Genomic DNA, 27017 nt, shown 5'->3' on the forward strand with positions numbered 1-27017 from the left:
CATTCTCTCTCTGCTCTTGAAGTAATCAACAGTTTCTCCTACCTCTGTCATCTGCATACTTCTTTAGACCTTTGACTCCTGTATTCAATTTACTGATGAAAACATTAAAGAGAACTGGCCAGGGGCTGACTGGATGCTCTGGTTGGCTGAGAACCAACCACATATATTGTAGGTGTGAAAAACATAATTTCTTCAGATTTATTATTACGGTGTTCATTGGGTGTAGGTGGCAAGGTTTGGCTGGTGGGGGTGGCCTCTGTAGGAAGGGTCCAGGGGCTGCCCTGTTCCAGGCAGAGCTGATGCCAACTGGTTTCCATTGCCCTGGTCCACTCTATCATTACAGATATGATCAACACAAAGAAAGTAAGTGCATTTGCAAGGGCCAAAGCACTCTCTTCTGCAGAGATGAAGTCCATGTGATAGTCTGAATCACAGTACATTTGCGAGTGAGAGCAGTGCATGAAGGAATGAGCTATTATCGCTGTAGACCTGAGTCTCTGCTGTGGGGAGGGGTTTTAGAAGGACAGTGTGACTCAAAATTGAGCACATTAAAATGAAAGTACAAAAAATTACATCTGTGTGTGCGCGCATACATAAGCCACTCTGCCATCCATTTAGATATTTAAGCGTATTTGTAATTTAAACCAGGTGACTAGGCTCAGTTGACTTACAGCTGAATGTGTTCAGGTGCTCATACAAAATGACTGATATGGAGATACCTTTGCGAGTCATCCCTTTTTCATACTTTTGATGTAAAGGCTGATGCAGAAACATACTTCTCTGACACACCTGGAGGGAAAAAAAAAATAGAGGTGAATATGAGTCTTGAGACGACTGTCAAGGTTGTGCTTCAAACCTTTGAAGCTTTCTGACTGTATCAGTTAGTCTAATGAAAGTTATTAGATCTCCTTATCTTTGTTTTTAGTGTGAGGGAAACTTTACAAGTGAACTTCAGCTGACAAGCTAAAGCAGGCTGTCTTGGGATATTTTGTGAATAATGACCCAAATTCAGCACTCTGTTTGATCTATTCTGGGCCTGTCTAGTTACTCATCTGCAGATACAAAAAAAAATTAAACAGGGCCATGTGTAGTAAAGAATGAAGTGAGTAAGCTGAAAATTAGAGGAGCCTGAAAGACAAACGATCAAAGAACTGTATAAATGTATTGTTATATGAAATGCTTAAAGCATAAAATAAGGTTGTAAAAAAGAAGTGTCTTCAGAGCCTCAAGAACTGGGTACGTGCCAGATCCCACAGAGGCTTGCACACGCTTTATCATGGAGAAGCTCCAATGAAAACAGGCACATTGGCTACACATCTAACTAAGAGTTTGTGAGATCGTGCTGTAAAGGCTAATGTGCCTTATGCCTTTGAAATACAAAGGTAGTTTGAGTTGGGAAAGGGACTAAAAGCAAAGATCAGGAAGAGAAGCGCAGAGCCTGTGGAAATTTAAGTTGCACTTCAACTAAACACTTAAATTCTTCTCCTTGCGCAAGAATTCTGAGGGAGGAGTAGTGGAAATGGTATAGCTGTGAAGTGCTGGAAGTTCTCTCTGGTATTATTGCTCTGAAATTCTTTCCCTCTTTTTTGGTCAAATTTAAATAACTTTTATGTATGCAAGGATAAGTAAAAAAGTTCTACACCATGCATCTTACTCCCATCGTACAGGTCACATAACTTATCAATAATTTTTCTGCAAAACTCACAGGAACTGAAAAGTACCTCAGTGATTGGAAGAGAGGAAGAGTCGCATCTAGGAAATATACAGGTATGAAAGTTTCAGAAACACTGAAACTGAATTTAAAGGTGTATTTTGTAACAAAAAATATTTAGTGGCCTACAAATAAAATTGCTGAATTTCATTCATGTAAAAATAGCGTTAGAGTAAGCCAGGTTGTGATGGGGATGAAGTCAGTGAGCTACAAGATTAATCAGTGGATTATCTATTTTAAATTGTTTATATTTTAAAACGTTCTCACTTCACCTCCCAGAAAGATATTTTTCATAAACATAAGAAAATTCTGCTGAAGTGAATCTGAAGTATGACTGAACGTCTTGTTTCCCATCTTTTTGCAGTATCAGTTGAGCTGGGCATAAATGTGAAACAGTGTGTTATTAGTCTCACAAATAACTGGTTCTTGTTTTGCCTGTGTAAACTAGATCACTTTCGAAAGAACTGCTACTCATATGGCCTTACAAGATGTGCAGGATAGAGGAGATATACACACTTAAGGATGGGATTATGCTTTGATTTATTTTGTTCTTGTGGGGACTATGTGACATATGTGGAGACTGAATTTGTCTGTTTGTATGAGAGGTTCTGTGATGTCAACATTTTGCTTGGTAGTTCACTAAATTTGCTTTACAGGCTTCAGGGGAAATTAAAAAAAAAAAAGTGAGAAACTGTAGTGCATTCAACATGAGACATTACTGTACAGATTAAAGCCTTTTTTGGTCAGCTGGAACTCTGAACTTTTAAAGGATGTTGTCTTCATCTTAAATTTTTACTCCTGGATATATTTGCAAATAATCTGGGGGAGGGTGCGGGGGGAGGGGGAGGGGTGGGGTAGGGGGAGAGCAAGGAGGTAAGAAAGCAAATTCTTAATATAGTAACCAGGCAAATAAGTTTTGCATTGTATGAAAACACAGTATATCAAAATATATACAGATATTTACATATGCAAGGTTATACCTTAGTTTTTTTGAAATTCAGCATCATCTTAATACAGAGTAAGTACTTTGCACCATTTAGTGTGTGCATAACATTCAATCCTGTGTAAAGCCCATTAAATGTCTAGCTCCTCCTTATAGAAATCTGATTTTAATTATTACCTTGATTGGTGATAATAAGATGCTTTTGAGTTGCAGAGTGCATCCTTTTTAACCTTCACATCTGATTGCAAGGTTCTTCCTTGGTGAAAGAAGAAACTTCATTATAAAATAGTGACATTACTTTATGCAAGCAGATTTAGTTTTGCTTCAATAATCAAGTGCAGTAGGACATCATTTTTCTGTAGGGCATTCTTGAAATCAAGGTTTTATACTTTTAAAAGCATTTACTCGCAAATACTATATTTTTAAATGTCTTTGCCCAAGGAGAAACAGAAACCCAAGCTATCAACAAAATAGGTAATACTCTTAGTATTTTATCATAAGCTTCAAACACTCCTCAAGGCATCAAGTTTAAGGGGAGCTGGGGTGGGGAGGGAAGTGCAAGATTACAGAGAGGGTATTTATTATTACAAAGTGTGAACTCAACAGGGACTGCTAAGTGTTCTTACAGTCATAATAGCCTATCTCATGTTAATTCTAGCCTGAAGCTCTGTGGCTCTTTATGTATGGAGATAATGGGGGGGGTTAAAACTGTATTTTTAGTTTAGCAGCAGATTCCTCCCAACCATGGAAAATAAATTAGAGAGCTCTGCAAACTAAAAATGATTTGGGCTTTGAAAGAATTCCCAGCAATAATATACAAGACTTATTACCCTGGGTAGTTAGAGGGTCCTGTAAATTTATGGCTGAGTGTAGTCATTTTCATTCAATATTGCCTCAGTAACTTGTTTCCAAATAATCTGCCTTTAGCACAGATATGTTGACCCTAAATCAAAGCCCTTTTTGGGAATAGTCTTCTTACTTGTATGTGCGTCTTAGATAAAATTTAATGTACATTATTTAGGAAAAAATGCTGCATTTTAGTGAAGTTGTTATATTTCAATTAGCTGTAACCAACTATACATAAAGATTTAATATATCAATACTTATTTAATTAGGCTCAGATATGAGAACATATGTCCATCTGTTCAAGTACATAATGCTTAGGACGCTACAAGTAGTTCTAAAATCATGCATTACAAACCTGGGAAATTCAGCATGACGTTATTGCTGTCCATTATTTGCATTACATTGTTATCTAGCAACTGAACTGCCTTGGCTTAGAAATGAAACATGAAACAAAAACACACATTCTCTTTATAATAAGAAATAACGTGTGAATATCAGCAGTCTGACCTGCAAAAAAAAAACAAAACAAAAACAAAAAAAACAAAAAAAACCCACCAAACAACAGAAACCTCACATACTGCCTGTGCTTAGGTGTCAAGGCAAAAAGATCCTGAGAAAGCATTTGAAAGAATGTTTAGCAGCATGTCTTTTCAGCAGCAATAAGTAGCAAAGATCATTTGTCAATTGTGTGTCAGAAGTATATATTCTTAAGTATACTTAAGAACTGGTTGTAGAAGCTAACATTCATGAGAACTTAAATAAAGAGGCAGTGTGGGTTGTGTGTGAGGTGGTATGGAGATTGGCACAGGCCAGGGAAGGCCCTGAATAGAGAGAGATGCATCATCTGTGGTCAATAAAGAAAGGAACTGTTTTGAAAAAGACCATGAAAACAGTGCTGTAACCAAAGCAGTGAATTAAGAATACTGCAAAGTTTGAGAATCCTGCAAAGCATTAAGAAGGAGCCAGATTCATCAGAGACATGAAGATGTTGCACTCATCTGTCATCATAATAATGAGTATCTGGACTAAAGCTTCAGCTTTGTGACTAGATAGGAAAGGCTGGTGTAACAAGGCTGTTCTGCAGGAGTACGTGGTGAGATCTGTTTGTAGCTGAAACTGAGAATCCGGTGATGATGCTCAGCTGACAACCCTGAACAATGGAGGTGAAGTTGGCAGTGATAATATTTACTAGGAAAGGAAAAGGTTGGATGCACTGATGTTTCATTTAAAATAAAGAAGTATGAAGTAGAGAAACAGATACATAAGTTATCAAAGTGTGATAGCAGAGGTTTTGTATGAAAGCCTTAAAGAGATGAAAGGGTGCATCCTTAATAGGTGTGGTTCCATTAATTTAAGATTTTTATAATTGTTTTATGAAAAGTAGATAAGGTAGAAATACTTTTAATATTTCTTCTATTCTAAGTTCATGATATTTTTCATACCTTATGGCAGTAATTCTTTTTACTTGTGATGATTCTGCTGTACTATAAAATATTTATTATTCTATCTTTTGATAGCTTTGAGAAGAAGAAACACATTTAGCAGAATTATGTTTGTCTTTCTACGGATGAAAGAATGCCAAGTAATATTTTAGAAACATTAATGTTTCTTTTAAGTATGTAAGGAATACTGGAAGTGTCAAATAAAGGATTTCTCATCCTGGTCTTTTTGTCAATGATTTATTTTTTACACTGGGGTTCAGAATGCTTGTTACTTATGCTGTCTTTTGAGAATTGCTATAGCTACCTAATGGTCCAATCCAACAAAAAATATGTTCAGGTCCTGTATCACAAAAGCCTATATAAACCTCAAATTCACTAGAATCTACTCCCAAAACGTATACTACCAGAAAGACAGATATATTTTCTATTGCATTGGGCCCTGAAGTGTTATAAAAAATAGCATATTCCTGGGTTTTTTTTCTACTTTATGACCAGGAAGACAGCATTAAGCAGTTTATTGCAGTCGCTGTTTATGCCTTGCAAGAGTGCTGCCTAGTGGGCCCATGTGCGTGCTTTGTTTTCAGCACCAACTCTGGAAGCGATTTTGAATCTCATTTCATTTTATTTGAATCTATGTTCTCTTTGTTGTCTGTCTGTGAATCAGTTTTGGAAAAAAAATAAATCTGGACCAGTTTTTATTTTATTTTATTTTATTTTATTTTATTTTATTTTATTTTATTTTATTTTATTTTATTTTATTTTATTTTATTTTATTTCACTGTTTGAAAAGACATTGGATTTATTTTAGATTACTTTAATCTTGATGTAAAAATACAGTTTAACAATTTATTTCTTAACCCTTTTAAAGCTGTTAGGGTAATATGTGTCATTTGTAGGAAAGGGAGGAAGAAAACAGCCATATGCAAATTAAGATTTTATTCTGCAAAGCCAGGAAAGGCATTTGACCATATTAACTTCAGTTAGAACTCACATAAATAATCCCTTTTCAGTGTTATCTGAGGTGTTTGATTGGTGAATGAGATCACAGAATCACAGAATTATCAAGGTTGGAAAAGACCTAGAAGATCATCTAGTTCAACCATTACCAGTGCTTCCTGGCTAAATCATATTCCTCAACACCACATCCAAGTGTTTCTTGAACACTCCCATGGTCAGTGACTCCACCACCTCCCTGGGCAGTGCATTCCAGTGCCTGACTACTCTTTCCAGGTTGAACATGCAAGTGTCTCTATCGGTGTGGGAGACTCAGCTGTTCCTAACAGGAAAAACTAACAGTTGGGCTGCCTCTCCTTTCTTTGCCCTTGAAACTTCAAGTCTCTTAAGCTGAGCCTTTTGATCTAATTAGATCCCTATTCCAAGGGCTTGACTGGCTTAACCTTTAAATTATATATGAAAAAATCTGTTCTTTTTTTCTTATACATTTATCAAGTTGGTGGAAGGGATTAGTTTGACAACTGTTAGCTTGCAGATTTACTCCTTGATTCTGATGTGGTTATATTTACCAAAAGTTTTTGTGGGGTGATCTGTGTATGGTTCAACATTTTTTTCTTCAGTGACAGTTTCTGATTGTAGCTGTTCCTGGGAATTACTAAGGTTTGTTTCTTAAGAACAGTCCTTGAGCAAGCAGGTGTTTTATGTGATGCTGATGGAATTTTGAAACTATTTTCTTCAAAGGTCTGCTATCTTTATTGTTAAATAAGTTAGATCTTTTGTTATTAACTGTCTGACTGGAACTAGTGAAATCTAATGTTAGCCAGATCCAATACTGTGTAATTTTGCTGTCACTGCAATAGAAATTACAGCAGCTTCATGTGTTCATTGTTGTTGCAATTCATGTTCATGGAGTGCTTTAATAAGGGGAATAAAAAGTTTACCATGTGCTTTCCCATTGTACGGAAATAGGTGATACAAGTACAACAATTTTGTCTCACTTATAAATAGCTTCTGGTAATAGTGTCCTGTGAGGGAATAGGACTGATTGACTCATTGGCTGTGAATAATTTATCCTGAAAAATTTGCATTTTTATACATGTATTATCTGTGGATAAATGAATTTACATTCATCTATTTGCTATTCATAATCTTATATTTAATAGTTTATGACTTGCTGTCTGCATTTTTTTTACCAAGTGCTCAATTCAGAGTTTTGTTACACGTGATATGTGGTGATCATCAAAGTAATCTTGACAGTTTTTGGGTTTTCACTGAAAGACTGATGCTTTGAAATAGGGATCACTTATTGCTGTTTGTGGTTCTCTGTGGCCACATGAGAATACAGTTCCCCCTCCATAAAGAGGGCTCACATACCATCATCATTTGTTAGGAAATGAACATGGTCAAGTAGGGGCAGCTGTTTAGACTTGCAGTGATTGTGAGTTCACTTCAGTGTTTGTAAATCAATACTTGTGAAAGACTGTGTGTGTGTACCTTACCATGGCATTCCACACACACACACACACACATATATATATATGTATATATGTCAGGTTTGTATTTCAGGTGTTTCTTGATATCTCTACTCTTTTGATATCTCTGCTGGATTATATTTTTATCTTTGTGTACATTTATGCCTGTACGTCCATTGTATATATACAGATGATATATACGCACCTCAGTTTCACTCTTATCCATCTTTGCTGTGTGTGCAAATGGAATTGCTCAGACCTGTTTACTTTCTCATCTGCAAATAGGAATAAGAAACACTTCCCATTTCCTTCTCAGGAAATTATTTTTAGCCAGTGTTTGTAAGGTGCTATGGGCATGTTGACAGTTTGCGTGGGAAACCCAATAGTTCTGGATTTTTTGGGCCCATTAATGGTTGCCAGGAGGAATTAATAACAGTATCACACAAGCAAATATACAAAATCCTTGTATGTTACTTTTATGCATGGTTACATTCAATGTCAAAACTATAGGATGTTGTATAATCAAATAATTTATTTGGCACAGCTGGTTAACTGCTTACAGCAAAGCAACCTGTAGCTTAATTGCTCCTTCTAAATCACTGGTTTTATGCATGTCTTTCTGGCCCCAGTGCCCAAAGTAGAAAACTCTGCCTTGGGCTTCCTGAGGATTGTGCAAGAAACAGTGGTTCATAACTCATCCATGTCAAATTAATGTTGCTGTCTTGGGATATCAATGACACAATGAAGGGAGAATAAGGACACTAAGGAGAATTAGTCCTCTGATAGGACTTCCCATCTGATTTCATTGAAATGATAAATGGAATCTCTCTCTCTCTCTCTTTTTTTTTTTTTTTCCCCCTCTTCTCTCCTAAGGAATCATGGAAATGTCTTAAAGTAATTTCCATGAGGAAAAAAATATGAACCTTGTTGTTTGTGAATACTACTAAGTTGTTTCAATGAAGTGTATGAAATAGTTACGTTTTTAGCAACGTGGTATGGATAGTTAATGCTGTCAATGCTAACATGTCTTTCTCTGAGGTAGTTTTTGGCTACTTCAACTTTTTTACTCAGTAAGGCATGAAGTTAAATGCCCCATGCTCCAAAACGGCAATTCAATATTTTGATTTTGTTTTCGGGATGTCCACTTCCATAGCCAGGTAGTGAAGCATGTTGTCAATTTGAACAAAACCAGAAAAGTTCTATAGGTTGTTGATTGTAAGCAAGAGAATCTGATAAATGCTTCTTCATTTAAGCACTGAAGCCTTTTACCTGTTATGTTGAATTTTCAAAATAATCTTGATTTAGGGGCGTGAGCCTGTTGGAGTATGTGATGCTCAGTCATATGAAACTTGTCTGTGTTTGAGTTGTTCATTTATCAGCACAGCTGTCCAATCTAATGGAATTGTGACAGATACATATCTGTTTGGAAAGGAAATCAGATGCTTTTTGCAGCTTTATGTCCATATTAAAATATTGTAGCAGTTAACTGTAGCTTTCACTGTTAAATGCATTCGATTTTGTTAACAGTTCTTGTGCTAGATGCTGTTGAAAATGTATTCATATGCCTTCATACTTTGTCATCTTGTTAGGAAGCAGCAATTTCTTTGAGTAAATAAGTACAAGAGGTTAGAAATAAAGCTTAACAAAGTGGAGTTACTGACATGGTTTCATGTATCAGGTGAAAGCACTATTCTTTTCATAATTGTTTGGCTTTTTCCTTGTGCACTGCTCAATTCAATGAGTCCATGATAATTCAGTGGAATTGTGAGGTCTTAATTCTTTGCAAAGAAAGAAACACACAGAGTAGCAATATCTTTTGCTGCTCAACATTGCAATTGGATATGAGCAGGTGGAGACTTTTCTTGCATATTTTTGTATTTCCTATTCATCCTTGTGGGTCTTTTGAGGGCACATTAATACAGAAACTTATACTCTCTGTGGGTCTTTTAGCACATTATTCCATGTTCCTCAGCTAGCATGTGTCATGGCAGGGGACCCAGTTTCATTTTTAAATCATAAATCACCATCTGCTTTTTTTCCATAGATCTAGAGGTGAGAAGCTGTGAACTCTACTGTATCTTGACACTTGTGCCAACAAAACTAGAATTCTGTTTCCTGCTGATTTCTTTGAGAGAGATGTTTGCCTTGGTAGAGTTTAGCTGTCTCCTTGAACATTTACTGAATTTTTAATTTTAACTTTTGCGTTTGAATGGAAGGAAGAATGATATGAAACCTGAGCTTTTCACTTCTGTTTTTGACCATCTTGTTTTGGCTGTGGAATAGGACTGATACAGCTTGTCATGTATTTCTTACTACTGAGGCAAGTAACCAGGTTCTTTTATTTCTGGCAATTTTGTTTTATGTACTTAAAAAATAGTATATATACATGTAACCAAGAGTCGTGGAAGTCTGGATAAAAATATTTTTTTTTGCTTACTTGCATGGTGAGCTATCACTGCAGTGATCTTGCAAGAGAAACTTGGGTACTCCTTGTGTAAAAATTTCCAATTTATTTTGATGTCTTTCATTGTAAGGTCTGTCTAAACACATACATGAAAAATCAGGCAGCCATCTTACATCAAAATGTAAGTTGGGTGTTGTTGCACACACATGAATTGTGTTTATCTATATATTTTTAATTTAACTTAATGGCACACTTGAACAGGTTTCCTCCATGTTGGTTTTTCTTTAATGTTGAGCCTTCCTTCTTTTGAAGCTGAATGTTTTGTATATGTTTCTATAAGGTCTAAGTGAACTTTTAATAAAATGTAACCCTTTAAAGTGCTCCAGAGTCTTCTGTGATTGCTAGTATCTGATGCTTTCCCCCGGTTCTTGAAATTCAAAGATAGTATTTTTTTTATCCTCAATTTGACATGATCCTCATTCCAAGAATATTGGATATGATATTCTGATTTTCTCTGATTTTATTCTGATTTAGATATTTTCTTTGTTCATTCAATATCAGCGATACTGCAAAAGATTTTGCTTTTCTCTGAAAGGATAAAATCAGTTACTAATTGCTTCAGATCCTTGGTCAGCTTTCTCAGGTGCTAGGTTTTTCTTTTACCATTCCTTACTGAAATACATTGAAATTTTTCTTCTGTTTCTGACCATCCTCCCTTCCTCTTTTCCACGATGATCTTAAAGAATATGATGTTCTTGGAGGATTTTTATATTTCCCCGATGATGTCACTTGTAATTATTTTGAGTTATTTCCTTGTCTTTCTTTTCATTTTCATTACTTATGTGTGTACTTATTACTCAGACTAGATTTATTTCTCTGGGGGAAAAAAAAAGAAACACAAAAAAGCCCCTAACAATAGATGGTTAGAGCATTTCTGCCACATGAAGAAAACAGACATCTATTAGTGCTGATTCTTATTACAGATGTATCTTATAATGCTTGAAATCTTCTCAGCTTGAAGTTGCTCTTTTGTTTTGTATTGGTTAGTCTTTCACAAACTGTTTTGTTCATGCTTTCAAGCGTTTTAGTTTTCTTGAGATAACTTACAAATGAATAACAATGCTGCAAATAATCACAAGCTATGAAAAACCTTTCTATATAGGTGAGGTACTCCAGCCTTTTGATCATGTTTATGGCCTTCTCTGAACCTCTTCCAACAACTCCAGATCCTTCCTGTGCTGGGACCCCCAGGCTTGGATACAGTACTCCAGATATGGCCTCACAAGGGCAGAGCAGAGGGGACAGTCTCTTCGCTTTCTCTGCTGGCCACCCCTCTTTAGGTGAAGCTCAGGGTACAGTTAGCAATCCCCCAAATCCTTCTTTGGAATTCTCAAGGAATTCTTTTAGTCTGTATGTGTATCAGATTGACCTGACACTTTGCACCTTAGTTTTTTTTTCCTCATGTGACATTCTCTACTGTGAATGTTTTGTACAGACATTGGGGCTTAAATATTGAAGTATTTTTGGAAAAAATGTGTTACTGAAACATGTGATACTCTGAAATCTTACATGCCTTTGAAGGGTCAGTTCTGAATATTTAGGGTTCTGACTCTAAACTGACATTCTTGCAAGATGGTTCACCTTCATTGAGCATCTTCACTACATACTTCAACCTGCTATATACTGGAGAGGAGGGACGGGGCTAGCAAATACTGTAATCAGTCCTGACCAACAATATCTGTGCTTAGCGACACTTTAAAACTAGATAACAGAAAAGACTAGAAAGTAAATGAGCTGAAGGGACCAATCTGCTGCTGCTAGGGAGATGGGACTGCATGATTTTTTCACTCCCTTCTATGAATGAGTATAACAGTGTCATATATTCAGTGCGCTAACATTTGCATTACAATTGCCTGTACTGGGTTTAGAAAAGAGCTAACAGATTGTCATTGCCTAGAGCACTGGCATTACAATGATTGCTCCAATGCAACATGGCCATTAAACTTTCTTAACCCTTGTGCTACCTTAATCCAGCTTGAAAGCTACTTACTTAGAGTTAGCCTTCCTATACATACCCATTTTACTTCCTATGGTGAGATGGACAAAAGAGTTAGTTATTTTAATAACTTCAATCTGAGATGTATGTATCAGATATATGGATTTTCTAAAGTGCTAAGGTAATGGATAGCATACAGCTTACTCACCAGAGCATGGCTGAAACTAAGCCCTTGGCTGATGGGGAAAATGAAGGATTATGCAACACATTGTGGTTGTTATTATTATTATTATTATTATTTGTATTTTCTACAGTTTCAGGAAACTGCAAGCAACAAAATTAACATCCTTTAGTTATTTATGCAATTGTTACAACGCTGTCATTAAGTTCAGTGTTTGTAATTTAGATCAGTGGAAGATGGAAGGAAGTCTTGTTGTCTGGTTACATAGCAAATCTTCTATAAATAAGTGTGATCTAGAAAGTGGTGAGGGCTTGTCTTGTGAACAATTTATTAAAAAAAGTAAAAATGTATAAATTAGGAAAATTCTCAGTTTTCCATATTTTTCCATCTTGCTAAAGAAAAGCAGATCTGTCTGTATGTCAGTGAGATCCAAGTGTGGTCTTAAATGTTATTAATCATCTCAGGAAAGCATAGCTGACAAATGCCAACATTTTCCTACAAGTGCAAAAATGTCCAAAAACATGCTGAAATTTTAAATATATATATGTGTGTGTGTATATATATTCAGTTTAAGTATTAGGGAATCCCCTTCTCTCTCTCAGTAATAATGTGTCAGTAGGGAAAGGTGTTGATCTTAATTAAAGCCTGCAGAAGTATTTAAACTTAGTTGCTTGAAAATAGCTCCTCAGAGTCTAGTAGTGAAACAAGAAAACAATTGACATTAATACATTTGCATTCAAATTCAGTTCTACTCTTTTTTTTACCTTTTAGCAAGGTCAGCTCACATCTACTTCTCAGGAAAACTGCCTTAACAATCTGGTCTTTGCTGGGGTTAGCATTTTAAATCTTAACAGAATTGCTTAAAATAATTTCTTAACATCTTAACAGAAATTTGCTTAAAATAAATTAAAATCACTGATGACTTTGTCTTGCAATTGTCTCTGAGTTATTGGTCATCTTGTAGAAATGCCTCTGTTAACTGAACAGACATTCTTTTGTTTCCAAGATTTTACAGGGGATAGAAAACAGTTTCTTTCAAACTTGGTTCTGTTTAAAGGCTACTGCCATAATTTCTTTGGCTTCAAGTTGTCATAGGATGATCTATTGGTGACTGCAGCTGAAGGGCACTTAAAAAGTTTATGTCTCCAACTTTCCAGTTACATGTCTTTTGTCAAGAAAGATGTAAAAACATCTTCAATAGTTTCAAATATCTTTGTCATTTACATAAAATATATATAATTAATGTTGACGTCTTATATGAAAGATAAGGACTGGCAATGATTTCTTAATCTACTGCATGAAAGGGAAGTATATCACTTAGCATTTAGTGGGCGACAACAATGTATACTTTGAAGCAGAGATATGAAAAAAGCCAGTGGGATCTGGAAAGTATTACTATTATATGAAGGATTTGCACAGCCTTTGACGAATAAGAACTTAAGAAAGCATATAAAATAAAATAATTTTCATGCAGATATGTGAAGTTGAAATGACAGTTCTTGCTAAAAATGAAGGCATAGTGTCTAGTTTTAAGACCAGGTGAACATTTCAAATTAATGCTTTTTTATTACTATTCAAATAACTTGGACTGGATGGTTCTTTTGGGTCTCTTCCAGACTAGGATATTGTATGATTCCAAGAAGCACAACATGGCCTTGAGGAAACTTAATGGATAAAATCATTTGTCAATATTCTAAGAGATTTCTTCTTTGCATAAAAATACTGTCTCTGATAGGCTGATGCCTGGTATAAAGGGGTACCATTCAGTTCTTGGAGAATATGCTATTTTCTATGGACTACTTTTTGTCTCTTAGTGTTACAAACTATTGCTATTAATTTGTGTATGACTTGCAGTTTAAATATTCCATAAATACTATACGTAGATCACAGGAGTGTACAAAACAGGCAGCTGTTTTGAAACTGTTAGAGAGGATATAATGGTCAAAAAACCTCAGAGTCTGTAAAGCTGCATTCCACAATTTGTGTAAATGTTTTCAGAAATAAGAATTTTTGGTTGTGGGATGCCTGACGTATCTTTATGATATGGAGAGAAAAGAGCTGTTTATGCAAAGATATTTTCTGCAGTCATTCTTATGGATCAATTAAATAGTTTTTTCTGAATTTGGAGAACAGTTTTTGGCTGAACAAAAGTAACAGACTTGTTACTACCAAAATTTTAAAGAGACATAATATTTTATTAGCAGTTTTGGCAGCCACACTTGCACAGTGTAGCACAACCTATAGCATTTGCTACAGTAGAATCTAATTAAAATTTAGACTAATGGCATTGGAATAGGGAAGGAAGATCACATCCTATGGGTCTCTTTCCTTTCCTATGCTCAAAATGTGTTGCAGGCTGCTGTTGTTCTGTGTGCCACCATCAGAAAGCAAACTAGCCTGATATTTGCTATAGTTCTGTGTGATCTTTTTAACTTCTCTGCCCAGATGTTTTCAGGTATCAAGAGCACATTTTGATATGTTTTTTCTCTTCTCTTCTCTTCTCTTCTCTTCTCTTCTCTTCTCTTCTCTTCTCTTCTCTTNCTCTTCTCTTCTCTTCTCTTCTCTTCTCTTCTCTTCTCTTCTCTTCTCTTCTCTTCTCTTCTCTTCTCTTCTCTTCTCTTCTCTTCTTCTCTTCTCTACGAAGAGTGACAGCTCAGTGCTACTGATTATGTATTAGTCAGACTTATGTATTCTTTTTTATTTCCTTGTGTGTACCAAAAGCTTGAAACAGGATTACAGAAGATGAATGAAGAATCTAATGTGTCATGAGTTGTATTTATGGATGAATACGGCATGGGATATCTATCAATAGGGCTTGGAGAAAGATGCCTTTTACATTGGGACTGTACCACATACCTAGTGAGTCTCTTGCTCTCCTAAAATGAAACTTATTTTAAGCAAAAATCTGCAATACTGTATTATTAGATCCATCTCCTCCTGTTGGAACTGGTTGTGATCAGCAAATTTCCTTTTTTTGTAATGGTAGAAGTTATGTTCTTTGTACAGTTTGCTCCTCCTTTTTAGTACTCAACAATGGGAGACTAATCCAAAAGTGTCACTTGATGAATTCCAAGTATTAGAAATAAAATGAGGAGAAAAAAGCCTGTAAAAGATCAATTGCCTAAACATATTAGGTAGGTGCCTAAGAGAAGAAGCTCTTAAGCCTTCAGGATTCATAGTCAGCACGAAATGCTGCAGTAGGATCTGTAACACCTTTTGACTCAGTATCTCAGATTTCAGTACATGCGGAGGTGTAGAAAAAGGTAAGATGTTTCTATAGTTGATAGCAAAGCTTTTTTTCAGTCTCTACTACTTTCTGTTTGAACTTACTCAGTTCCTGTGTCTCAAATGGTTATAGCCTGCTAGGACAGCATACAATTTTGTTCCTCTTTGCCCTTCTCAAGACCTAATCTTATTGAAGAGGTAGCCTCATTTTGACTTTGTGAATATTGGTAAAGTGAATACTAAAGAAAGAGTTGAAGGTTTCATGTTACAAATCTGAGACAAAAATTGTAGAGAAAGAAGTAATAGAAGCATCTCTTATTGCTGATTTTTTTTTTTTTCCCCCAAAGCTATGCTTGTTTGTCTCTACCTCAGAAAGGTTTTCACACTAAAAAATACTTAAAATGCTTTCCTTCAGAGGGATTTTGTGTTTAATGCCTAATATTTTCCTCTGTAACAGAACACCTCATTCTGTAATGATTAGCTGAATCTAGAATAATTGAATGAAGGAATGAAACATTAATAAAATTATGGCGTAATCCAAAATTTATTTTCTAATATAGTGAAGATCTCTCCTGTTGTCCCTCATGAGCATTTCTCTCTCTCTGTATGTACAAGGGCTGCTCTGAAAGTAATGTCTCTAATTTTATTATGTTGGCCCATGATGTCAGAGATAGGTGTTGGTGTTATGGCAATAGAGGTTAAACCTTCCCACCAGTATTCCAATACAATACTCAAATACATGTTGTTGCTGTCCAACAGATGGCTCCAGCAGGGCAAAATGGTGTCTGACATGGGAAGTGTATATGAAGCAAAGGCATGTCATTGAATTCCTCTGTGTGGTGACAACTGCCCATTGATATTGATCAACGCTTGCTGAATGTTTATGGAGACCAAACAGTGGGTGTGAGCACAGTGAGGCAGTGGGTGTGTGTTTAAGCAGTGGTGGCAGAGATGGTGGGTCACTGTTGCTGGTGCAGAATTTCATGAGCATGGTGTGCAGGCTATTGTTCATTGCTGGTGAAGATGTGTAGCCAGTGGTGGTGACTTTGCTGAAAAATACTGTTTTATAGCTGAAAATTTGCTCCACCTAATAATGTCATTGTGTTCTTTATATCTGTTGTAATTTCAGTGGAAGCAAATAGGAGACATTACTTTCAGAGGTATGTATGTATGAGATTTTTACAACTGTTAAGGCTACAGACAGTATTTTCAATACATTTTCCATTTATCTCTGCAAACACTTTGAAAATCCAATTGCTCGAGGCTCTTTCTCTTTTTTTATCTCTTCCCCAAGTTCTGACATTCATTATGGAAGTTAAATGAAATATTTAGTTACAGACCATACCTTTGCTGTATCAAGTGTCAGATACCAGTTTGGAAAGTGAATGTGCCCCGTCGTTCGCCTGATGGGGAACCCTGAAATCCTGCTATTCGTTCCAAGGAAAGCACATATCTGGTAGTAAGCAATGTCCTAAAATGGTACTGGGAGAAACAACGACTTAAACTTCCTGTTAAGATCAATATGATTCATAACAAAATTGAAAATGAATAGAGGTGGGGTACAGAAAGTAATGGGATTATGGAAAGAGGATAATGGTATGAGAAGCAAACAGCTAAAACACAAACTTCTCTGTCTACACTAGCATAGTCCATCAGTTTAACAGGACAGAAGCATCCACTACACTCAAAGTTGAGTGGAGTATGAGAGAAGAACTCAGAAGTAGCTGCCATAATGTCCTTCTGGTCTGGGAAGACAAGGGAGACATGGCAAGAAGACTGGAAGAGAGAAATATCAGGGAGCTGCAAAAGAGATGAGAAGTTCAGAAAACTGAAGCCGTTAAGTTACAAAATATGAAAAGGAGAGGACTTCGAGCCTTAAAAAAAGGGTTGGGAAAAATGGTGGTGCACAGACATCAGAGCTAGCAGACAGCATCAACTTTAAAGACCTAGGTGCCACCTTGAATAACATGATAATTACTTTGAGATATCATGGGGACATGCTGGAAGACTTTATGGTTGTACAGCTTGCTTGTTAGTTCAAACTTCCTTCCCCTTTAGCCACTGGAATGTGCTTTGTGTACATCTAGAACAGACTGCAAACCAAAATCTTGGTTTTGTTCTCCCTTCAAGTATCTGAATGTATGTGCTGTTAGTGCGTATAGTCAGGAGGATTTGCCTCTGTGAACTATGATTATAATGAAACTCTTCTGTGAACAACTGTCTTCCAGTATATGCCAATTAGAAGAAGCCATCCTTTAAGGTCACCTATCTACATTTGTGTACATCTTAATAGAACTAGCATAACTCCCCACATTGGTAATTTGGAGTTAAGTGTCCCAGTGTGCCCTCTATACATCCTTGTGAATTGAGTAGTGTGGTCCACACTAAAACCTGCTACTGAGATAGCTAATCATGGTATTACCTTGATGATGTTACAGTGAGCATAGTAGATAATAACTCATATCATAAGCCTCCAGTGAATAATGTCCATTTTAAATTGACCAACAGATGGCACCATCAGTCTCCTTTTCTCTTGTGGCTTTGCAACAAATCTTAGGTGATTGTTGCCTGAATCTCTCTGCTGCTAAAAACAGTAATCTATTCCTAATTAATATTTCATTTAAACTCCTAATGTCTCATAATAACACTTAAAATCTGTGCATGCATACATGTGCAGTGAAACAAATTATACAGATACGTATTCATAAATTTAACCTATAATGTTCCTTATGGTATATTAAATAGCTCATTTTGAGGGGTTTATAACTATAGCCCAAATTTGAATAATTTAAGTAGAAAAGGCATTGAATACAATTCTCCTACTAAAAGCAAATAGTAGTAGGGAGCCAAAGAGTAGTTTGAAAATTGATAGAACAGGCTAAATTGTGTCTAAAAAAATGCTGCATTAATGTTTGTGAATCCTACCTTTCTCTTTCCTCAGACTTAAATTAAGATTCGTTAGCCTGTTACATTAAGATGCCTTTTCGGGATCCACAGGAAATGCCATCAACTGGTACAGATGGTGATTTATAGTAGTTACTATTCTCCTATGTTATCTGAATTGTTATTGAGATTTTTGGAATGAGACAGTAGTGAGAAAGTTCCAGGGACAGCACTTGCCTGTAAAGATAAAGTTGTAAGGGAAGAGTGCAATGTAGAGTTTAATGGAATTGTTAAATGGTTTTGAAGTGATAAATCCGTTGCAGTGTAGGCATCTATGATTAGCTATGATGGAAGAGGCTGAGGCTATGTTGTGTGCTTCTTCCCTTGCTATAAATAAGGTGCTATCTTACATTGCAGAAAGTTACTGCAGTTGAGTTGGGGTCCAGTGTCTGTTGTCCTTTCAGCAGGCACCACTGAGATGAGTTAGGCTCCATCATGTCTCTGCACATCCCACTTGATGAGATCCCCCTTGAGCCTTCTCCAGGTTAAACTGCCCCAGCTCTCTCAATATTTTCTCATGGGAGAAATGCTTCAGTCTCTTCGTTCTCTTTCTGGTCCTTTGCTTTTGAGTTTCTATGTTTTTGTTGTTTTTAGCCTTAAAGTTGTTAACTGCTTGTAGTTATAGCCTACTGTATACTACTACTCTGCCATTCTATAGTACTGGCAGAAAAATTTTTGACCCCAAATGCTTTGGACATCCCTAGGCCAACTTTCCACAGTTGTCCTCCTTGGGTGGTCGAAATTATCCTGTGCAAATCATATCTGAAAGACTGATGCCATCCATTAATTGATTTTGCAAAAATATATGCGACTAAAGAAAAAGTTGGTAAGGTTTGGAACCCAGTATTATTTTTCAACAAGAGAATAACACTGTTATTCCAATTTCCTTGTGGTGTCTGAAAACAAATATATGCACCAACATAAGCTCTTCTGAGAGGGTAGAAAAAGGCAGAGACACAGCCTAGTAGCAAATGTAAAGTCAGCTTCCTTTATACTTGAGGCTTTTACTTTTCCCCAGAGGTACTTTTATCACCACAGGTATCTCAATTATGTTTTAATTAAACTGTATGAGAGAGTCACAGAGAACATCTATCTGCATAATTGGAATGATAGTATAAGAGATAATTACAGAATATAAAGATAGCTAAAAATTTAACTGCAGTGCTGTTAAGTCCTGTTCAGCCACTCTACTTTATCTGCCTCACTTGACTTAGTGCTTAAGTCACTGACTTGCAGTCTTTGAACACTACATAACTTATAAACTGAATTAGGGAAGTGTGTAATGTGAAAACTTAGTAAAATAGAAATGGAGAGGAAAGATAATCCACACACTACCCATAGCCTCTCCTGTATTTTAATATACTGTGTTCCACAACAGATGGAGATCCTTTGTCAGCAGATGTTTAATAAGTGCATGTCCCACAATAAATTCTGTTTAGACATCCCCAAGGCCCATGTTCTCACACTATTTAAGCACATGTTCAAAATAATTTTGATTTCATGAAGCACTTAGACTGCAAAATCAAAGTATATTAATAAATACCTACTTCACTGAGCTAGAATTTGTTACCATTGGTGCTTTGCTTAGGTAGGGCTTAATTTTAGGTGTAAATTTCTTTTTCTTTTTTGATTGGCTTTAAGTTGCTGGAAAACAACAATAATGTGAACAAATTATTATTTGTTCTAGATCTAATTTCAAAGGATAAATGAAAGTTAATGGATTTTTCCCATAGTGTTTAGACTGAGCTGAATCAGGTCTTTGCATTCTTAAGATGCTTTCCAGAAAGCTTTATGTTTCACTCAGCACATGTGTATTTATTTCACAGTCCCTGAGAAAACATCTGAAGAAGTCCAAAATGAAGGAATGAATATGAACTGCAGAATACTAACCATCACCTCTTTATTGTTATCTAACAAAACCCTAGGGGTTAGAGTAAAAGCTTCATAAAAGAGAGCATTTCTGTAAAAATAATAATAATAATAATAAAAAGAACAATATCCTCTGTGATTTCTAATTTAGATTTCAGGTTTTTTAGGAGTCCTTGATTTTTCACACCATAGCTATTTTCTTTAACCTGACTCTTTTGAAAAGAAAAGATGCCAATTGACCTCTCTTATGTCTTTCTTTATTCAAGAAAACAACAGGAGGAAAAAAAACTGCAGCTACTCTTTCTCATCCAAAGCTAAAGGAAAATTCTGTGTTAAGAACTTGGTTCACAGCCTTGAGAAGGCAGCAGTAGCTTTCTGTTTAGCTTTTCTAGGCTTTGCAGGAGGTTCCTGTTCTGTTGATTTATGTTGAGCAGGAGTAATTCAATAAGATACAAAGTACTGTGTCTTAATTTGTGTGTTGGAACCTCATTGTAAATTTATTGTCCAAGACGTTTCCCTTTCATAATTAAATTGCACTAGCTAGTTTTATTGCCATTCTCAGGGATAAATCTTTGATGTGAGAGCTTTTGTGCACTATATTTCTATTGCTCACCTTTTTATTATAGGTATGGGATTTTTCTTTTCTTTCTTTCTTTCTTCCTTTTTTTTTTTTTTTTCTTTTTTTTTTTTTCTGTTGTCCTGGGGGTCTCAACAGAAACTTCACTTCTATAGGTCTGAGCATTCTAATATATTTGTTGACTGGAGAAGCTTTGTATTAATAAGCATTTTATGTATTGCACATACTGATGTTCTCCTTAGTGTACAAGCAGGCACATTTCAATTTCCTATGGAATTTTTTAACCTCATTGGTTTCTATTCTTTAGGACATCTATCACATCCTCAGGCAGCGTGTGTAACTTCTGCTACTATTAAATGAATTTGTGTGACACAAGTAATAAGCACAGAAATTCAGGAAAGCGAAGCATCAAGGTTGCATTCAGTTAGAGCAATAAAACCAGGAAAACCTTGTGGAGTTGAGTCCATTTGAGGTTTTCCTGGAATACAGACAATAAATTCATAATTGCTATTTGGAATAGGGCTTTTCTAAAGAAGAGTTTGAATGGCTGAAACACTTGAGGAAATGCAACTGATGCACTTTTCTGTCAAAAAAACCCTGAAGCTCCAGGCATGAATGCTATAACGCAAGGCTAAACTGATTCACAAGCAAAATAAACGGTCTAAAATATCATTTCACAGTGTTTAATATTTAACACTTCAGTTTGTAATGTCATAAACGTTAGTCAGTGTTGCATTCAGTAGAGAGCAAGCTGCCTTGCTTCCCCAACAACATGGGTAAATTGAGCAGATGTATTTGTTTCTTCTGCTCAACTGTCCTAAGTTCTCCCATGGCAAATAGCATGCACTTTGTAGATTGATTCTCTTATTTTGGAATAAGAATGGGTTAGGAATGGGTAAACACAAAATGCACTCTGATATCTTTATGATTTTTGTAGGAAAGAAAAAAGAGAATTTGATCTGATTTCATCTCCTTCACTTTAGGTTGTGTACACAGAGACCAGAGTAAAATCTGGGTTGCACTTTGAATCCTGCAGCTTTCTGCATTAATCTACGTTAATGTTTGAGTGTATTCGTTTAGTCTTTGTTAACTTCCTGAAATAGGAGATGCTCCCTCTCGTGGCTTGTTTGTCACTTTTACATTTAAAAAGCTGATCTCTATAGTCTGGCAGATAAAATACTGGCAAGTGCAAGGTGTTGGCTCAAATATTGTTGGAAATATAGCAATGTTTTTCAATTGACAGTCAGCAAAGAGTGATTGGTTGGTAGCAATAGGGCTGCTATGTCAAGAATGGCCGAACCTTATTACAATGTTACATGCACATCTGAAACATGAAATGTAAATCCTGAAAAATTAGTTCAGTCCTCTCTTGACAGAACTTGCTAGCATTGTTAGAGCTTAGGAAAGCCATAAGACTTGCTAAATTTGAAGGCTGTCTTCCCCAGCCTAGCTGCTGTGGGTTCATGTAAATTCAATGGTCACTTAACAAATACTGCTTTCTTTTTGCTATGTTGTGAAAGAAAGTACTAACAAATCAAATATATATGTATATATATAAGAATTTCATTTATTGTACCATTTTTGCTGGGTATTGTTTTGTTAAATAATACAGATAATTAAACAAATACACCTACGTTTCAGATACAAGTAGTCTTAACATTATCTCTGGACTAGAGTGCCTCGGAACTTGGAGTCCCTCCTTTTTTTCCTATTTTTTTTCCTAAGCGACTTCTTAAAACAGTTACTGGGCACTTAGCAATATACAAGGCATCGTTTAGACTGACAATAGCATTTTCCTTTATCTATTCAAAACAATCGGATTCAAATTGCCTTTGATATTTCTTTATGTGGCGTAACTTTTAAAACAAAAGCTTAGCAGCTTAGATAACTCATTTAATACCAAGAATATTTTCAAGGATGTTTGAGTTACTTTGAAAGAAGCCTTGATTGCATATCCAAGTTCAAGTGTTTCTGAACCAGTTTCAAGGATCAATTCTATCTAATAAGTGACATAATCACTGCACATGAATGCACAGCTTTTGGAATCAGTTCGTTCTGCCACTTGTGACTTGATTACAATGCCGTTAAAACTTTGATAGTGTTATTCTACCCTCTGTCTTTCCCTGTGGTAGCATTTGTGAAAATAAAGGATTGAAAAATAAGTAAATAAATCAACTTTATGACTGTTCTTTTCAGTTCTGATGAAAACTTGCATAAGTTCTGTAATTTGAGTGTTTTCCCAGAAGGCATAACTACTGGAATCAATAATGAGAACTAGGGCTTTTGTAAGGGTGAAATACTGTAAGAAGATCTGTGCTCTGCCTCTGCAGAGAAGTTCTTAAAAATATTGAGCTGTTTGTGAGCTGTTGATAAAAAAATGAAAAGGCAAAGCTAAATAATCACAGATTTCACGATGCTGAAGCTTGTTTCAAGAATTTTGGAAGTAAGGCTGCTAATTTTCCTTGAATTTCAGAATGCTGAGATTTGGAACACTGAGAAACATCTGTTGAAAATAAAAATGTGTTACAATTAAACCGAGCACGAAAAGAACTGATCCAAGTTCAGAAAATCTTGTCGACTAAAGAATTCATTTCTTTCCTGTTTTCATCCCGTTCCATGCCTTTGCTTTCACTTTTAATGTGTATTTTTCCTTTATCTGTCACGCAATTGATAGTATTCCAAATTTAGGTTTCTAATGCGTTCAGTACTGCTAACTACAGCCATTCAAAAATGAGATCTTGCTTCTGCCCTTTATCTTGAGAATTACCAATCCCTTGGTCATAATATCCAGATTTAAGAACATAAAGAAATCTTTTTCTCCTTAAAGGTTTATTTTCTTTGCATTTCTCAGTGATGGAAACAAACTTACTTTCTTGTGAGAAAATGAAGGTTTTCATGCATTTATTATTATTATTATTATTATTCAAAAAGCTAAGGATTAAGGAAAAAAAAATCCAGTGTTACTATATTTATTTTTAAAGGTCATGCCAGTTAGCAATGATGTGCAGTTCCAGTTTTTATCAGCATTTCTCCTTGCCCTGATTCAACGTCTGCAACCCAGAATTGTACGTGCACCTGGTCTATTTGAAAATGCCTTATTTCTAGGTCAGGGCAACTTACATGTGAATATATCAGCTGAATGTGCAGCCACAAAGTTGCTACTATTAGCCAAACAGGGATAGCAAAAAAAGTCTTAGCAGGCTGTGGGGGAGTGACAGGGAAGAGAGCAGAGGTTGAGGTTACATAGTTCATTAGCAGACTATTGTTAGATTGAACCACAAATCTTTAGAGTCCTACATCTTTGGTTTTGATTTACACATATTCAGTTGTTTTTCAAATCTTTATGCACCACAGCAGGAGCAAAGACGAAGAGAAAGATAAGGACGCATCTCTGAGCACAAGCTTCCCCCTTGTGGACTATCATAAAGAGATTCACTGTTATTATTCTTTTTTCCATTATCTTCACATTCCCTCATGGGACAAGCTCACTGAGTCTTCTGTAACAAAAGAATAAATCATTCTGAAGTGGTGGCCTGTGGTGTTTCAGGAAGGACAGAGAAGAAGGATGAGGAATGAGGAAGGGGGAGCTATAAAGCAACTTAGGCCTCTGCCTTGTCTGAAGTTCCCTTTAACCTTACTGTGGGCAGAATAGGAAAAAAGACTTTTCCTTTCACTCAATATTTAGACAAGCGCATAAAAGCAATCTAATTTAATTATACATGTCAGCACATTTATTCAGAGTAGCACTTGGTCGTTTAAGCTTTTACCTCGCTTTTTTGGCAGACCCCCAGGAAACAGAGCAGTATTGGTAGTCTCATACATTTTAGGAATGCTTGACATTTCATTTTACTTTTTAATCTTTCAGCAAAACAATAGTAGGGTATCAGGAAAATAGCCTTAAAAGGTCTCCTTCACTGATTTGAAAAGCAAAGCAAAAAACAAACAATGTTAATGCTTTTGTCCTGCAAAGAATTTTGGGTTTGCAGCCTATGTAGGAATTAATACGTACCTGCACTGAGTGAATATTTGTGCAAACAGTGTCTTAGGGGAAATAAAATGTTGCTTTGTTAAACATTTGTTTCTTATGTTTAGGCACCCAGTATCCATTTCAGAGCATTACCAGATGTTCACAAGGAAAAAACAAATTCAAACTAACCAACTTAGAAAAATTCAAGCCTAATAGAATATACTTCTCCAGGGGAAGGTTGTATTTTTTACTTAGTTTTAAGTAATAATTTATATTACTTTTAAAATTGGGGTATAGGAAGAAGCTGTTCTTTGGTTTATTTAAAGTTTAGTTAAAACTAAACAAAAATAATTGAAATGTTATCATTAATGTGAGACACTATTGAAAGAATTCTGCTGAACCATTGATATCTGCAGCCTTTTGAATTTGATGCTTTTGTATTTACCTTGGGAAATTTACATCCATTTTCCTGAAGATCTCAAAGGAAATAGCTATCAACTTTGCACATAGTGCTTTTGTTTTTTTAACTACCTCTGATGCTGAGAGCAGCTGCCTTTGCTTCTTCTGCAGAGATCAAGATTCTTGTTCTGTTGATTTGTTTAGTAGAAAAGTTTTGATTCATCAGTTTAGGAAGGAGACATCCAGAATGCTAATAACAATGCATACTGAACTACTTCATTGAAGACAAAACTGTATACTTTAGGAAGCGGACAAGTGCCACGTACAGCTCCTCCTGTATTCTTTAATCTCAGAATCATCTGTACTCTTTTTTTTGTGTGTGTGTGTGCATTGCTTTTTAAATTGTTTGCGGCTATGTACTGTTCTTAAGGCATTAATATCTGCTCTTTGTTAAATATTTACCAAGTCTAATGTTGATTGTTGCACGTCTAAGTGTTGTATGCTTCTGATCAGCAAAGCAAATGAGACAAAGTTTACGTGTTGTCTAGGAGCTGAATAAGAAAAGAGAATTTGAAAAATTCTTTACTACTGCTGCAGATGAGTAACACATGTTCTGTGTTTTCTGAGATGTACTGCAGAAATGTAAGAAAGCCTTGCATCCTAAAGTCACACGAGCTCTGATAAGTGAGATACATGGCAGAAATCAGTGAAAACCTGACTGCAGAAACTACATAGAAATCATACACTGGCTTGAGTTGGAAGGAAACTCATGGATCATAACATTCCAACCTCCCTTCCATAGGCAGGGTTGTCAGCTTCTAGATCAAGTACTAGATCAGATTGCCCAGAGCCCGCATCCATCCTGGCCTTTAACACATCTGGGGAAAGGGCATCCACAACCTATCTGGGCAACCTGTTCCAGCACCTTACCACTCTCTCAGTACAAAGCTTCACCCAACATCTAATCAAAATCTTCCCCCCTTTCATTTAAAACCATTCCCCCTTGTCCTATCACTGTCTCCCTGTGTAAAACTGCTTTCCCTCATGTTTATAAACTTTCTAAATATCAGAAGGCCAAAATTAGGTTTCCCTGCTGTCTTCTGTTTTCCAGGCTGAACTAGCCCAATTCCTTCAAAAGGTCTTCATAGGAGAGGTGCTCTAAACCTTTAATAGTCTTTTTAGCCCTCCTCTGTACCCTCTCCAAAAGCTCCACATCTTTCCTGTGTTGAGAAAGGAAGTGAAATAACATCTGTATAAGAACTGGACATTTAGTAGCAATCATGTGCTGCATCAAGTAATTTGGGACTTCTCTTTAGTTCCTGATCTTTGAAAAGAGCAGGCTGAGTTTGGATCTCTGTGTAAAACAAGGAATCATGTGTTATGCTGAAGTGTGTTGTTTGGGAATTCAGGCATGCAGTTGCATGCTTCACTAGATTTGGATCTGGGTCTGCGAAGGCTCAGAAGTAAGTGATTTTTGTCTTTAATAAGCTCAGGAGCATGTCCAGAGGACAATGAAGCTTATGAGGGGTCTGTAGCACAAGACTTATGAAAACAACTGAGGAAGCTGGGGTTGTTTAGCTTAGGAGAGAAATTATAGTTCTCTACAACTCCTTCAAAGGATGTTGTGGTGAGGTGGAGGTCAGCCTGTTCTCCTGCAAAACTATCAATTGGTCTAGAGTGGGTGGCCTCAAGTTGTGCCAGGGGAGGTTCAGATTGGATATTAGGAAAAATTTCCTCTCTGAAAGAGTGGTCAGGTGCTGGAGTAGGCTGCCCATGGAGGTCATTGAAACACCATCCCTGGAAGTGTTCAAGAAATATTTAGATGTTGTACTAAGGGGCATTGTATAGTGAGGAAGTAAGGACTGGCTGGGGTTGAAAGAGACATTCAGTGATTCCAGGATGCCTGTAGGATTTGCCACCTCTGAATGGCAAGTCAGAACTATTATTGTCCACTGAAAGCTATGAACTATGAGCTCAATCAAAAAAAAATGGAAGCAGATATGACAGTGAGCTCCCCGGATTTCAGTGTTTTTTATTCAGACTTATTTGAAGACCTATTTCTTCCTCTAAGCTGTTCATTGAAAATTA

Source organism: Coturnix japonica, chromosome 1 (genome assembly GCF_001577835.2).
Source record: "Coturnix japonica isolate 7356 chromosome 1, Coturnix japonica 2.1, whole genome shotgun sequence".
In the NCBI taxonomy this organism is placed as follows: domain Eukaryota; kingdom Metazoa; phylum Chordata; class Aves; order Galliformes; family Phasianidae; genus Coturnix; species Coturnix japonica.